General features: G+C 47.1%; 1 protein-coding gene across 2 annotated transcripts in view; it reads right to left on the bottom strand.

Annotated features, from left to right (window-relative positions):
- LOC129384965 (uncharacterized) overlaps positions 1 to 12,221 on the bottom strand; it is a 180,089-nt gene that overhangs the window by 18,928 nt on the left and 148,940 nt on the right. The window lies entirely within an intron of this gene.

Genomic DNA, 12,221 nt, shown 5'->3' with positions numbered 1-12,221 from the left:
GAGATAGCATTAAGGCAGGAAGACAGTGGCGTAGTAAACCGTGGCAACTGATATGCTAGTTGAGATTAAGAAAGAAAAATTGAGTCGGCGGGCGGGTCATGCACGTCTTCGATGACTTGTTGCCAATTCATAACATGTGATTACATAATCGTGACAGCATGGATGTCAAGGATAGAGAACTGCAGCTGAGGATGGTAGAAAATTGCGTAATGGGACAAAAATTTGATGTTTGTAGGCATAGGATGCAGTCAGCTCGTATAAGACCGGATTGTAGGGAGAGGCCTTTGTATTGCAGTCAACAAAAATAGGTTTGTGGTGCTGACTGTAGAGACTCGTGAATGTGTGGGGACACCTCAGCTGCTGGCACACTAATCAACATGACAATTGGCTCTGAAAAAGGCAACCCCAGTTATGCAAAATAAAGCAACCTTGTCCCGACACATCGTTTTATTATGCCTACCTACACTAAAGGCTTCCACAGTTAAGGGCACGCAGTGGCAATTGTGCAACGAGCATTTTCTTTGTAAATAATGGTTTATATGCAGTTGATTCATTCACACAATCTACTTTTCTTGCAGCAAAACATTCTGCCGCTGGAGGCACTCAACCACCTGGTGGCAGTAGGCAAGCGCCAGGCACGTGCTCTTGAGAGTGTGGCAGAGGTCCGGAGGGCTACTCTGCAGCAGCAGTAGCGGTGCCCTCACTGCTCTCCAGTCGAGCCCCCAGAAGACACTTTGTGAAGGAGCTTTCAGTTTATTATTTTGTTTATTATTCAAGAGCATGAATAAAATTATTGCAGTAAACATTGTGCTGTGCATATTAGGACGCTTGTAACACGCACTTGGTGTCTCTTCAAAATGGGTCAAAAAGTAAGACCACCTATGCCACTCTTGGACTATGCAAATGAAAAACACACTAATGCAGCACACACGTCATTGCGCTGTTTGTTCTTTCTATGTGCAAGAATACAGTGCGTGTTCATTAGCCACAAGATGAACAGTGCGTGTAATTCACAATGAGAAACACAGGAGTAGCTTAACAATGCTATCACCATTCGGCTGTGCATGTGAATGCAACTCTCCCCGATTCAAACGTGCCATTACATGCATGTTCCATACCACATATTCTTTAACAATGTCGTATATTGCATGTGCTAATTTTCACACAACTTAAGCCCTTGCCTAGCTCACACGTGGTGTATCCGTTTTATAGGCCAAATAATTGTACACTTTCTCCTTTTGTGTTGTACGAAAAGCGGCATCCTCTACAGTCGGATACAACTTCAGTGGAGAGGAGAGGCCCTGCCAAGATGACCAAAGCGAAGCAGCTGATTTCCTCCCCGTCTAAAGAAATAGTCCCTCCCCAACGAGCAGGTACAGTGTGTCCTGTGGCACGTAGTTAGTCTAGAGTGCGTGCCCATTGGTGCAGGCTTGTGCTCACCTGACTTTGAAGTGAAGATCCGCGGACTGCTAAAGTTGTATCCGACTATAGAATCACGTAATGAATTGCACTGGTTGCATAGACTTTAGAACCTTGATAGCACACAATGATCAGTAACAGAAATATATAACGGCATCCAAGCAAAGCCGGCTGGCCACACTTCCATTATGAGGGGCTGTAAAAAGGTCTCGCCAAATATTCCCATGACTTCCTTGAAAAATAGGTAGTGTTTGGCACTTCTTTAGAATCAAGAACAGATTACAGTGAATGTTGTGTACCACGTCCACACAAACTCAACTTGGTTATCTGTACAGCACGTAATGGAAGCTTGTGCTTCACATACGAAACAAATTGCTCTGTCCAGTAAAACTGTTGAGTCCGGTGTTGCGCCTATTATGTCAACAGTGTAAATATACAATTTACACTTTTCAAAGGCCATTGATTTCACCATTATTGTTGTATGAAGGTTCTTTCAATCAGCGCTTGTATTACATGAGCATGTGGATTTGACAGCAAAGCTTTGTTTGCAAACCTTCAGACTTCCATATTTGTGTGGCAAGGCCCTGGTATGTTGTCGAATTGTTCGCACTTCCTCGGTCCTGCACAAAAGAAGCCTAATGCTCTATTTGAAGTTGGATCGAGCAACAATTCGACGGCACGCAAAGAAGAGTAGCACATACAGCAGAGCATTCTGCTGAGTGTATTTCTGTGTCCCGTCGAATTGTTGTGCAATTCAGCTTCAAGCTTCTACAGCAATACACCCAGTCTTCCACCTCACCAACGCTCTAGGTATTAGGCCGCAATGGCGCATTTCTTTGAAATATACCCACACAAATTAGCTCTCCATAAAATCACCACAAGCATTAAAGGTTCCAGCACAGGTGTATGCACGTGCCATATTCTTTACAACTAAACTAACATGAATCAAAGGGGCAAGTATTAACCAGCTTTACTGCTGCTGTTACCATCACTATCATGACACCAATGGAAAGGAAGTGCCACGTTTCAGTAAAGGGAGTGCGGGAGGGAAAAGCGTGACAGCGAGGCCTAAATTAAAAATAGCAGTTACAAGACATGTTGAATGCTAAAATATGCTGCATATTCCTCATCCTACTTTGGCATTGCGGCAAGCTTTTACACGTTTGAGAATGTCACAGTTTGTGTAATCATTGCTCTAAAGCTGCACAAAAGTTCTATTCGCTCTGCAATCTTTATTTTTATCATGGCGGGTTAAAGACCCACGTTTTATTGGGCGTCTGCTCCAGACTGCTCCCGATATGTAATTTTGCCTTGGTGGTTCATGACATCTTCACGCACACAAAGTTCTGCAGAGCATTGGATCTGTATTGCTCTACTGCTTAAGAATTAGAGCCCCATTATGGGACTGATATACATGATTTATCGATCCACAATAACGCTGCTCCCCCCCCCCTAAAAAAGTACACTGAACCTCGGTCACATGCATCATCAGTGAACAGAGCAAACGCCCTGAAGTATTTTCTTCCTGCAAGGCAGCACACTAAGATTCTCAGTGCGTGAGAATCTCAGCTTGGTGCAACATCCGCATCTCGCGCTGCAACGAATTGTGCAACGCCTCGCTGTTTCATAGTGCGGCGGATAGATGACGCATGACCAAAATTCAGCATTAGGCATACTAAGTAACTTCACCAATGAATAACGCCAAGTTCTTGATGAGATTAGCATTCGCAGGGTACTTCACATAATTTGTGTTAACCGTTTATCTATATATACTTAATTAACCTCTTTCCCAAGAAAGTGAGCCATTTGGAAGGCCCCCGACAGACAAATAGAACAATTGGCAAACAGTCAGCAACCAGCGATAAAGTCAGTATCATAGGCAGCCGCATGTGAGATGTCGGTAACACAAAATTTGTCGGCTACGCAGAAGTGACAAATATGGCAATATGACGTGTCTAGACATTGCTTCAATGCTAACCAAATTAACGCTGACATTGAAGGTGCCTTAATTCCTACCAACGTTCCGTGGACACACCCGACTACGTTCGTAATGTTCCCACGAAGTAGGAAGCGTTCTTCTATATATGCACGCTAAGCCGCAGTCTTCGGGAAAGCCAGCCACCACTTACGCACTGCCGCATCGATAAGCGCGTCAGACACATCTCTGACACAGCGGCTCACAGTAGTTTGATGACGCCCAATGTAACGCTCGGCGCCGACGCTTTTCTGAAAACTCCCAGTCCCGTGGAAACGGAAGGCGCAGAGGACTTGCTCATCGACGGTGAGCGAGTGAAGCCCGCCCCGCAGACGAGTCTTCGCGCAGCTCGTTACACAGCCAGCGCACTGATGCCTTCGACAGGCGAAAATGACGCTGAAACTCCACGTCAGTCATGTACGTGAACGGGTCCAGATGGTCATACTGCCGCTTGCTGCCGTTGGATGCAATGACACAGGCTGCAGCTGCCGCCGCCATGTTCCCGAGTTGAACTCGGAGGGGGTTTCGCGATGTACGAATTTAGCACGAGTTCGCCTGTCAATCAAAACCTGATGTCACTCTCCACGCGAGGCATGTAACTCTTGTGCGCGCACCCACCGCGGTTGGGCCAGGCCAAACTTATTTGTTTGGCAACAGCGGCGCGCTGCCGTGCTGAGAGGCATCAACAATCTTGACTGCCGACATAAAACATGCACAACGCACTGTCATCGGTGATGTACTGAGCAACACTATCAAAAACAAAGCGTTGACTGTCACTGGCTTACGCATATATCTTTTGGGCTGAGATGGCCCCACAACACGGTTTCATTGCCTGCATTGTGGCGACTTACCTCACAGTAAATAATTATCGGCACGTCACTCTAGCTGCTTGCAAGGCGTCGATCCGCCAAGGTTGACGACGATGCTGAGGAGTGCGTATCGCAGCAGTCGTTTTAGATGGCTGCTCTGGCATCAGTGATTTATCGGAGCCACAGCGTCGCAAACACGATCAGCGTTCCAGAATCGCACGCTTTTCTACACCTTGTGCGATGGCATTTCTTCAGCACAAGCACTGCGCACTCAACATTTCCAACACCTTCGTCCGTTCGAAGTCTCATTTCATAACTGCACACAAGAGGCCTCACCTGCCAAAATGCGACTGCTGCGGTGTCGTTACGATATCCACCTGCGATCGCTGCTGGCTCCAGCAGAGGTAATCCGCAAGCACCTTGGAGTGCACAGCACACTCGAGTACAGCGTAGATTCGCTCAGAGGCACCTTCACTGCGCAAGCAATGATAAGGGATGAATTGTGTCGCTCGGAAGCACGCACTTCTTCGCAATGTATGGCAGAGGCTTCCCGCACAAATATAAACTGGTACATTTTCACTGCACTGCGTCACTACGGACCGTAAAATAACGTACAGCCATTTTGCAGCGACAGCCGTTGTTCGCGTACCTATGACTAGTGTGTCGTTTTTAGTTGGTAAAGCGTGGCCCTTAACCCTTTGAGGGTCGAATTGTTTTGAGAAAAACTTTCCCAGGTAGTCAAATTACTTCATTGGGGATCTTGAATGCACAAAATGCATAAAGTCGGGAATAAATACTAAAAAATTATTAGGAACAGTATTTTGGTGTCCACATCACTCAGAACTGCAAAATGTTCAATAGTATTTCCGAGCGTGGTACTCCTTGAAACACGGGTCTACGCACAGCGCCTTACAGCACTCTGCACACCTAAAATGCGTGTCTGTTCTCTTCGAGCGAGGAGTTGTGTTGGCGCACACATGACATCTCTGCGTGCTGCTGCCTTGGGCAGATGTCTGGTGCAACCTCTCGCGTAAGCGCGTTGCCGCCGAGAGCGAGAATACCTCGTGAGCGGTGGTGATAAACAAGCTAAGAGCAGTGCCAATCAAGATAGAAATCAACTTCCGCCGCCCTTGCGAGAGCGTGCCGACAAAGAAAAAATTACCGACGATTACGTTACTTCCTAATGCGAAATTTGAGCGCAGCAAATAAGCTGTTTCACCTTTTCGATAGATTGAGGCAAAGAAATCGAGCAACACATGTATGCGCTATCACAGAATTTTTTTGTTTATTTTTCACACGTATTCCTTTAACAAAGACTCCACTAACAGTTCTTGACAGTCATGAAGGAAGCTTTGTGGTCGGAGAAATAGACTGATATATGTTCGACTTGGTACACCAATGCTTGATTCTCAAAGACGAGATCTATACAAGTGCCTCGCGAGGTTGTCACAGCCGTGGGACGCGCTACGAGCGAGACTAACGGGATGTTCTCCCGCATAAGTGTTAGGAAATTGCTGTTTGTCTTTATGTCAACATTAAAGTCCCCCACTACTAACATCGGCGTGGATCGATGGACGGTTAATGCGAGTTGCAGGAAGTGCACGACGTCCCACCGATCTGGCTCTCTGATTGCCACCGCACAGGGGTTGCATTGGAGGAGGAGCGAAGAAAGGAATTAAGTTCGAGCCGGCGCTTTGACAACCGGAGACTCGCAGGAAGAGGGGGGAGGGGGGCGGCGTGTACACCCAGCGGCAAACGATGGGGGCAGAAGCGCGCGCAGCAAGCGGACAACACGATAAAGGGAGGAGGGAAGAGATAGCAGCGACTGACTGATGCCGCTGACGCCGATAGTGAGTCAACCCCAGCTGCGGAGTTGGTTTCAGGGACAACGCCGCCGATGCCGACACAAACAATATGATACCCTCGCTTCCGCAGCGCTAAGAACCAGGTCTAGCCGTGGGAAGGTGGTCACGTATTCGTCGACGTGCCGGGGCCTACGTGAAATAACCGGTGCGTCGGCAACTGAAGAGCACCCTATCCGCCACACAAGAACAGGGGGGGGGGGGACCCTTTCCTCCTCTTTTTGCATGGCGGCGACGGTGTTCTATGCAGTCACGTTATCTTGACTCTCTAGCGGCGTCAGCGGCATCCAGCGGTATCAGTCGGTCGCTGCTAGCGCTGGAGGGATGAAAGGGGGGCGGAGCTGGTTACGAGGCCGACGACAACGCCGACGACGACGCGAAACCCAGGAACGCACGCCAAAGAGCTGCGCTCTAAAAAGCCACGTTTCGCGCGCCACCGTTGCTATCACGCGGCGGAAGCGAAACCGCGTTGCCACTGACAGCGAGAATACCTCGCGAACGGCACTTATAAACAAGCTAAGAGCAGCGCCAATCAAGATAAAAATCAACTTCTACTGCCCTGCAAGAGAGTGCCGACAAAGAAAATGAGGTTTCGCGCGGTTCCGTTGCGATCACGCGGCGAAACCGAAACCGACAAAGGGGCGTTGCCGCAGTCTGAGCGACGCGCTGAAGCTAGCAATCAGTTCTGTTTAACTCCCCAAGAAGAGAGCGCAAATGTCAAACGCTTCTTGTACGTGCTAAGAGGCGGCAGCACCTCCCGATGAGCACGCATCGACATTATGGCGCGAAATTTCAAACGGAGGGTCGGAACCGTACCCGTACGGCAAAGACCTTGCGGGACAGAAAACCGCCGCCGTACATGTACGGAAACTTTCAAATTGTTAATAACCTAGTGAAGCGCCTGCAATAAACAGCCGTACCCCGGCGCCGCGTTTCCATTATCGAATAGAGAAAGAATGGTCATGACTGACTTTATTGAGAATAGCACTGATGTGCCCGTGGGCGTCTCCTCCCCATATGAACATTCTAGTGCGTGCGACCCTCTTCAGTGTATAAGCTTCTAACCTTTCGCCTCACTGTCGCCGCTCGCGGCAAGAAGGCAAAATTTAATAATTTGCGCGATCCCCGTTTGTCGTCAGAAATTTCTAGAATTCAAAACCAAAACAGATACTTCAAGAAAAAAAAATGTTTGTTATTTTATTTGTTGCATTTTAACGTATTCGATTGAGCGAAAGTGTAGATGGAAGGATATGACGCATGTACCCTGTTCGCATTCGACGGAGGATAGAGAGATAGTGCCCGAACGAGGAGGCACGCCCTTGACGCGATCGAGAAAGACGCGGCAAGCAGGTCACAGCAAGTGTGCAGATAGACAGCGGGACAGTCACGGTATTGCTAAGTTGCGATAATCCGTTGATAAGAATACGCGGCGCTGGAGCGTTTTGCTGTGCAGCCTTATGCGCTTGAAACGTGGAAGCAGCGTGCCGCGCAGTATGCGCTCATGTTGTTATACTCGCCTTTTGTCTATATTCTTTTTTGCCTATAGCTTTTGCGCATTCCACACTATCTTCGTTCACTGACTGCCGTCGAGCAAATTCGGGTAAAACTCGGGTGAACGAGAAACTCGGTGTATCCTGCATAGCACCGCTGGTTGTACACCGGATGCGTCACCTGGTTGTACACCGGATGCGGCACCCGAATTCAGATTTCGTGGTATTCCGTTGGAGGCTGGCTTTACGGAAGACAGCAAGAATTGCAGCGAGTCAGGTGAGGTGGCTGCCCAACCTGGGAGAAAAAAAAAACAATAACGCCGTCAAGATAAAAAAGAGAGATTGTCCATTTGGTGCCTAGCAGAAGAGAGTCAATCGTAGGTTGAAATATCGCGGTAGCATTGCATAGGCCTAAGGACATGTCTTTTACCTGATATAAACCGTCAGGTGTGATGAAGGCCGTCTTCTTGCGGTCCATTTCATCAACTGAATTCTTCCAGTAGCGTGACCGAAGATCAATGGACGAGAAGTATTTAGCTCCGTGCAAGCAGTCCAAGGCGTCATCAATGCATGGTAGTGGGTAGACATCTCTTCGCGGGATCTTGTTTAAATGACAATAATCGACGCAAAAGCGCCAGGTACCATCTTTTTCCCAAGCATGACAGGAAAAGCTGATGGGCTGGTTAATGGTTCGATTATCCCATTGCGGAGCATTTTATCCACTTCAGAGTGGATCACTCTACCTTCAGCATGTGATACACGACAGGGACGCCGAAGAATCGGATTCGTGTCTCCAGTGTTTACACGGTTGTCAACAACAGATGCTTGGCCTAAAAACCGGTCGCCGAAATCAAAGTTGTCGCTGTGCGATTCCAGCAGCAGACGCATGTCCGTCTCCTGTGCAGAGGTGAGGTTAGGTGTAATCATCTTCGCGAAGCCATCCGTTAAGGAACAAGAGATGTGAGCTGCAATTGGCGCTAAGAAACACCTCTAGACATACAAACTCTCAATGCCAAATACCGAAGTACTAGAAACGCCGGCCAAGAACATGGCGGCCGGAAGCACTTGAGGGCACAGGCTGAAATCAAGAAGCGGAAGAACGACGCCGTAATTAGTAACTGTGACCAGCCTATGAGGAAGAGCAACGTTCCGGTTCAAAGGCACGTCGACGATGGGGTGAAGCACATATTCAGCGTCAGAAACCGCGGGCTGTGCGGTCAAAGCGACGTAAGCGACTGCCTCGGTTGACAGACGCACATCTTCAAGCTAGCACAAGTGCGGTGGGGCAGTGCTCAGAGCATCAGCGAGTTGAGGCGGTTCCAACCGAAGAACGCCGATTCCGTAGTCGATGAAAGCATAATGATTGGATAAACAGTCCAATCCAAGGATAACGTCGTTAGGGGAGTTGTGTCTATCAAAGCAAAAAGAACAGAAGTAGGCAGCCGGCTATGCTTAAATGCGCAGTACACATTCCAAGAGCAACCAGCACGCCGCTGTGTGCCACACAATGCACTTGTGCAGTTTCTGGTTAGAGGACCTTCTTTGAACGTATACGCAGGCTAGCAGCACTCGTCCCAAATACGTGGGCTCCAGTGTCGACTATTGCTTGGACAGGTTCGCCATCTATTTTAACATAAATGACACTTCTCTTTATGGACACAGACAGAGGATTTGCTGCAGAAGTCGGCAATGCAGCACCACCTCCGAGGGCTGCATTTCTTAGTTTTGCGAAAGGGTGCGGCTGAAAGTCACAGGGGACGAAAAGCGACGAGGCTGCGGCGAACTGGAGGATATTGCGGTGTACGAGACTGGTGTCCGCGCAGCGGTGGTTAGCGACTGTGACACGCGTTCGTAGCAGAGCTGTCGGCGCTGTTAGGCTCGCGGTGGGCGAAAGCTAGCGGCTCTTTCCATCAAAACCGCACAGGTTGTTAAGCTTGCGAGATGTCGAGCACCGCGGAAATGACGTTGGTCCACGTGCTCGCCATCATTCATGGTGAGCACGGTTATGCGACGTCCTCTGCTAAGCTTCGTTTCCGGCAGTGGTACCGAGCAGCTCTCACAAATTCGTCACGGTGATGCTCGGAGTATAGACAGACTGTATTTACAATATATATACAAACAGATTCAATGGGGTTATGATAGCTGACAAGCAACAATGCGCAGCAGGCTGCGTCTCGCGATCTTCTTCTTCCTTTCTCCTCTGTTATCCATCAGCAACAATCTGCAGCGGAGCGTAGGCTCAGAAGTTACAGTTTTTCACGGATACCTGCTTTTATTAGGAAGCTAGTAACGTGTGTCATATCGACAAGTGCATATTGGCCTAAAATCAATGCTGGGTAAAAAGAGTAATGTTCACTGTAAAATGAAGTAAAGCATTTCTTTTTTCTCAGCGTTTCGAGTTTCACGCATGATAATAAATGTGGTTTATGGTAAGTTTATTTCCGCATTTTTCACAAACTAGCTTGTTTGTTTTGTACTAAGGAAGTTGTATGCAGCGCGCGTTTGTCCAATGCGAAAGCGACATAATATGACCCCGATGAAGCGTTCTCGATGTGAACATTACTTCGATTCTTTTACGACAGGTTTTACTAGGTGAAGTTTATTGTTGGATTAATTTTTGCGTGTAGTCTGCCATTTAATTCTCAGCTCATGGTGCACTAATTGCATGCAATCTTTATAAGAAATTCTCGCTTTCATGATTTTTGGCATGTCGAGCTTTCACTGCATATTCGTCTGCTTTCTCAGTTCCACAGATTACTGCGAGGCTCGGCGCCCATCAAAACTTTATGTTGTGTCCTTGTCTTGTGACTCTTGTTATGTGAAGTAGGATGGCGCCGATTAATGATGTAATTGCATTTCCATGTTAGTACGCTTAGTGAGTCTGTGTTAATGAAGCTATTCTCAGTGTTCTCATTTAATATTTTTTCTACAGCCAAAGATACTACACTCCGTAGAAAAAATTATGCACACCGAGGTAGGCCTAGTGCTTTCTTTAAAATGGTATCGTATCTTAGAAGAACTTGTTCTTTGGCGAGTTGGTAGATATTAGCGAACATTGTTTAACTGCGCGAACAAACGAACCACAAAGACAACAAGGGACATGGACGGGCGCAGTCCATGTCCCTTGCTGTCTTTGTGGTTCGTTTGTTCGCGCAGTTAAACAATGTTCGCTGGTATTGTATCGCGGTACTTCTAACGTAGCCTGCTCATTTGGAGCCATCAGTATAAAACGCCATGTAATTCGCGTATTTTTCGGTTAGCGCTAAGTTTTCTCGTAATATATCTGTGTGTGGTGTTTTTTTTTCCTGAATATATGTTCATGTGGAGTCTCACACTGAAGGCTAGCAATACCATAGTGGGAGTGGATCGGGTTTCCGGGCTCTCTGTGGCAATGTGTGCGTTATGTGTAATTCTTTCTATCTCTCTTCAAAGCAGACGAGGAGTGGTTTTAGTGCTTCTGGATTGTTGGTTTCATGACGGGCACCTTGTAACAATAAGTAACGACATGCTTACGCAATGAACAAATTTTTAGGATGTATGAGCATGTGAGCATGGTTCTTGTCTGAAATTGGCGGTTAATTGGTTTCTACATACCTGCTGTTTATAGGCGCAGTCCTGTATGCTCCAGTCGAAAGACTTAAACCTTAATTGCGCACGGAGTCCAGGCGGTTCAAGGATGACTTCCTTGCCGAGCCATACACTACGCACTCATAGTATAGGCAGCAGCGTATAAAACAACGATAAATTTGTAGAAGGCACACCCTCTCAGAAGCACACGGTTTGTGTGAAAGGACTTCATGAATTTTCAGAAATCGAGATGCTTTCTTTTTCAGGCTGTTTCTGTGTGGAGGTAAAGTAAGTTTCTTGTCAAAAGTAATACCTAGCAATTTATGCTTGCTTTGGGTGGGTAATTCGGTTTTGTTCTGGTGTCGGGTGGGGTCAGTCTGTACGCTTTGTTTGGGTGAGAAAGAAGCCAGCGGAAACCATTTCTCTCTGCGCATGTTGCTAGTTTATTTATTGTTAGCTTTGCTTCTCTTTCACGTGTTGATATGTTGGATAACGCACAGGCTGCCTGAAGATCGTCGACATAGACTGAGTACATAATGGACTTAGGCGTTATTTTGCTAATAGAATTCATTTTTAGAACCAAGAGTGTTATGCTTAAGATACACCCATGTGGTTCTCCATTTTCCTGAAAGAAACTCTTCTAGGCGCATATGGAACGAACGGTTAGACGTTCCATATGAAAGAAGTTAGAAAGAAGTTTTTAGGCAGTTCAACATCCTGCCGTGCATGTCAAGCTTGACCAAGTCTTTAAGAATAACGAACCTCTAGGTTCTGTCCTATGGCTTCTCTATATCGATAATGACGGCAAGACAGGGTTGTTTTCGCATAAACGCTTCTGGGACCGTATATTCATGATGAACATTATGATGGGTCATTAGTGGAGGATGCCTTTTTATAACCACATTGATAAATATCAGGAAGCTCACGGGCTTCAAGCACAAAAGTTATGTAATATTCAAGACACTTTCAAAGGACTTTGCAAGACAGCTTGTGAGGGCTATAGGCCTATAGTTGCTGGGGCAGGTTGGCGGTTTTCCCGGTTTCAAAAATGGAACAATAATAGCTTTCTTCCAGGCTTCTGGTATTTTCCCCGATACCA

Source organism: Dermacentor andersoni, chromosome 4 (genome assembly GCF_023375885.2).
Source record: "Dermacentor andersoni chromosome 4, qqDerAnde1_hic_scaffold, whole genome shotgun sequence".
NCBI classification, from domain to species: domain Eukaryota; kingdom Metazoa; phylum Arthropoda; class Arachnida; order Ixodida; family Ixodidae; genus Dermacentor; species Dermacentor andersoni.
The sequence above is the reverse complement of the archived record's forward strand: the minus strand, read 5'-3'. Positions and strand labels throughout refer to the sequence as shown.